The following is a 4,482-nucleotide window of genomic DNA, read 5'->3' as shown; positions in this document are numbered from 1 at the left end:
TTAAATATCCTTAGGGATAGCTCATCATTATCAGATTATCAGCACCCTTCCTGACCAGCTGTTTGAAGGGACTGTGGCTGATTGGTATTGATAACTACTTTAGAGGAAGTGTCAGCAGAACCCAGCCCCGCAGATAGATAGGTTAGGGTCATTTGACTCCTTTGTGAATCGCTGCCACCAGCGCTGAGAGAGTGTAATTTTTGTCTTATGAGCTCTTTGGAGCAGTAAGTCTGCTACTGTCCTTTTTGAAGCAATGGCATATTACATACAGTGATATCTACAAGGGGAGAACAGCATTTGATTCAGGTGACCCTAACCTATCTATCTGCAGGGCTGGATTGATAAACTGGGTTTTGGTGAAAGTAACCTATCTATCTGCAGGGCTGGGGTGATATGCTGGTTCTGGTGACAGTAACCTATCTATCTGTAGGGCTGGGGTGATATGCTGGGTCTGGTGGCAGTAACCTATCTATCTGCAGGGCTGGGGTGATATGCTGGGTCAGGTGACAGTAACCTATCTATCTGCAGGACTGGGGTGATATGCTGGCTCTGGTGACAGTAACCTATCTATCTGTAGGGCTGGGGTGATATGCTGGTTCTGGTGACAGTAACCTGTCTATCTGCAGGGCTGGGGTGATATGCTGGTTCTGGTGACACTAACCTATCTATCTGCAGGGCTGGGGTGATATGCTGGTTCTGGTGACAGTAACCTATCTATCTGCAGGACTGGGGTGATATGCTGGTTCTGGTGACAGTAACCTATCTATTTGCAGGGCTGGGGTGATATGCTGGTTCTTGTGACAGTAACCTATCTATCTGCAGGACTGGGGTGATATGCTGGTTCTGGTGACAGTAACCTATCTATCTGCACGGCTGGGGTGATATACTGGTTCTGGTGACAGTAACCCATCTATCTGCAGGGCTGGGGTGATATGCTGGTTCTGGTGACAGTAACCTATCTATCTGCAGGACTGGGGTGATATGCTGGTTCTGGTGACAGTAACCTATCTATCTGCAGGACTGGGGTGATATGCTGGTTCTGGTGACTATAACCTATCTATCTGCAGGACTGGGGTGATATGCTGGTTCTGGTGACAGTAACCTATCTATCTGCAGGACTGGGGTGATATGCTGGTTCTGGTGACACTAACCTATCTATCTGCAGGACTGGGATGATATGCTGGTTCTGGTGACAGTAACCTATCTATCTGTAGGGCTGGGGTGATATGCTGGTTCTGGTGACAGTAACCTATCTATCTGCAGGGCTGGGGTGATATGCTGGTTCTTGTGACAGTAACCTATCTATCTGCAGGGCTGGGATGATATGCTGGTTCTTGTGACAGTAACCTATCTATCTGCAGGGCTGGGGTGATATGCTGGTTCTGGTGACAGTAACCTATCTATCTGCAGGACTGGGGTGATATGCTGGTTCTTGTGACAGTAACCTATCTATCTGCACGGCTGGGGTGATATACTGGTTCTGGTGACAGTAACCCATCTATCTGCAGGGCTGGGGTGATATGCTGGTTCTGGTGACAGTAACCTATCTATCTGCAGGACTGGGGTGATATGCTGGTTCTGGTGACAGTAACCTATCTATCTGCAGGACTGGGGTGATATGCTGGTTCTGGTGACTATAACCTATCTATCTGCAGGACTGGGGTGATTTGCTGGTTCTGGTGACAGTAACCTATCTATCTGCAGGACTGGGGTGATATGCTGGTTCTGGTGACACTAACCTATCTATCTGCAGGACTGGGATGATATGCTGGTTCTGGTGACAGTAACCTATCTATCTGTAGGGCTGGGGTGATATGCTGGTTATGGTGACAGTAACCTATCTATCTGTAGGGCTGGGGTGATATGCTGGTTCTGGTGACAGTAACCTATCTATCTGCAAGGCTGGGATGATATGCTGGTTCTTGTGACAGTAACCTATCTATCTGCAGGGCTGGGATGATATGCTGGTTCTTGTGACAGTAACCTATCTATCTGCAGGGCTGGGGTGATATGCTGGTTCTGGTGACAGTAACCTATCTATCTGCAGGACTGGGGTGATATGCTGGTTCTGGTGACAGTAACCTATCTATCTGCAGGACTGGGGTGATATGCTGGTTCTGGTGACACTAACCTATCTATCTGCAGGGCTGGGGTGATATGCTGGTTCTGGTGACAGTAACCTATCTATCTGTAGGGCTGGGGTGATATGCTTGCTCTGGTGACAGTAACCTATCTATCTGCAGGACTGGGGTGATATGCTGGTTCTGGTGACACTAACCTATCTATCTGCAGGGCTGAGGTGATATGCTGGTTCTGGTGACAGTAACCTATCTATCTGTAGGGCTGGGGTGATATGCTTGCTCTGGTGACGCTAACCTATAGGTTGGACTTGATGGACTGATGTCTTCATCCAACCTCATCTACTATGTAACTATGTAACCTATCTATCTGCAGGACTGGGTTGATATGTTGGGTTATTGTGTCACACTCCCTTTAAGGATTATTCATCAGTATTTATGAAATCCCCGTACAGACTTCAGTGCAGGTGCCTAATGATTTTGGCACAATACTAAGCTACCCGCTGATGTATCTGAATACTTGGTGCAGCTTGTCCTGGCCGGGCAATGACTGTGACATTGTACCAGTCTGGTGTTGTCTAGTCTGATGCTCAGAACGTGACTCTCTGGGCAAAACCTCAAAACCATTACACATCTATTCAATAATGAGTGGAGGGTTAGTAAGATGGTTAGATAGATTCTGCGCTGAGTTCTCACACTCAGGGTCATGGAAGAATGTCAGTACAATAAGGCCTGGAAGATTTTTAAAGACAAGATTCACATCGCTAAAAAAATTAAGAAAACATTGATTTTTTTTTTCCCCCCATATGTAACTATGGTATTCAATTGCTATTTGTCCATGGTTAGGAAATAAGGTCTTCTTTTTTGTCTAGAAACAGCGCCACTCATGTTCATAGGCTGTGTCTGGTATTACAGCCAAACTCGATTTAAAGGGAGTGTGTCACCAGATCCAGCATATCACCCCAGCCCTGCAGATAGATAGGTTACTGTCACCAGACCCAGCATATCACCCCAGCCCTGCAGATAGATAGGTTACTGTCACCAGAACCAGCATATCACCCCAGCCCTGCAGATAGATAGGTTACTTTCAAAATATCTAGCCTATCTATCTGCAGGGCTGGGGTGATATGCTGGTTCTGGTGACAGTAACCTATCTATCTGCAGGGCTGGGGTGATATGCCGGTTCTGGTGACACTAACCTATCTATCTGCAGGTCTGGGGTGATATGCTGGTTCTGGTGACAGTAACCTATCTATCTGCAGGGCTGGGGTGATATGCTGGTTCTGGTGACAGTAACCTATCTATCTGCAGAGCTGGGGTGATATGCTGGTTCTGGTGACAGTAACCTATCTATCTGCAGGACTGGGGTGATATGCTGGTTCTGGTGACAGTAACCTATCTATCTGCAGAGCTGGGGTGATATGCTGGTTCTGGTGACAGTAACCTATCTATCTGCAGGACTGGGGTGATATGCTGGTTCTGGTGACAGTAACCTATCTATCTGCAGGACTGGGGTGATATGCTGGTTCTGGTGACAGTAACCTATCTATCTGCAGAGCTGGGGTGATATGCTGGTTCTGGTGACAGTAACCTATCTATCTGCAGGGCTGGGGTGATATGCTGGGTCTAGTGCCTATAACCTATCTATCTGCAGGGCTGGGGTGATGTGCTGGGTCTGGTGCCTATAACCTATCTATCTGCAGGGCTGGGGTGATATGCTGGGTCTGGTGACAGTAACCTATCTATCTGCAGGGCTGGGGTGATATGCTGGTTCTGGTGACAGTAACCTATCTATTTGCAGGGCTGGGGTGATATGCTGGTTCTGGTGACAGTAACCTATCTATCTGCAGGGCTGGGGTGATATGCTGGTTCTGGTGACAGTAACCTATCTATCTGCAGGGCTGGGGTGATATGCTGGTTCTGGTGACAATAAGCTATCACCCCAGCCCTGCAGATAGATAGGTTAGTGTCACCAGTACCCAGAATATAACCACAGCTCTACAGATATATAGTTTAGGGTCAATTGAATTATAGTCTTATAGTCTATATCACTATTTTTGACAATATGCAAATGAGCTGATTAACACCCACGTTGCTCCAACTACCTCATTTGCACATTGACAAAAACAGTGATATTTTGGCAACTGGAGGGCGATTCACAAGGGGGGAAAAGACTGTTTGATTCATGTAACCTATCTATCTGTGGGGTTTGGTTGACATGCTGCGTGCTGCTGACACTCTCTTTAAGTAAATGGGGTTGAGCTGCCATACCAGACACAGCCAATGGACCTGAGTGGCGCTGTTTCTGTTAAAAAACAGCCCAGACGACAGTGAATAGTGGGTGCCGAGGATGCCCAATACAATAAGTTCTCTTTTTAGGATTTTGGACCAATAGTCATGAGTT

This window comes from Leptodactylus fuscus, chromosome 5 (assembly GCF_031893055.1).
Source record: "Leptodactylus fuscus isolate aLepFus1 chromosome 5, aLepFus1.hap2, whole genome shotgun sequence".
Taxonomy (NCBI): domain Eukaryota; kingdom Metazoa; phylum Chordata; class Amphibia; order Anura; family Leptodactylidae; genus Leptodactylus; species Leptodactylus fuscus.
The sequence above is the reverse complement of the archived record's forward strand: the minus strand, read 5'-3'. Positions refer to the sequence as shown.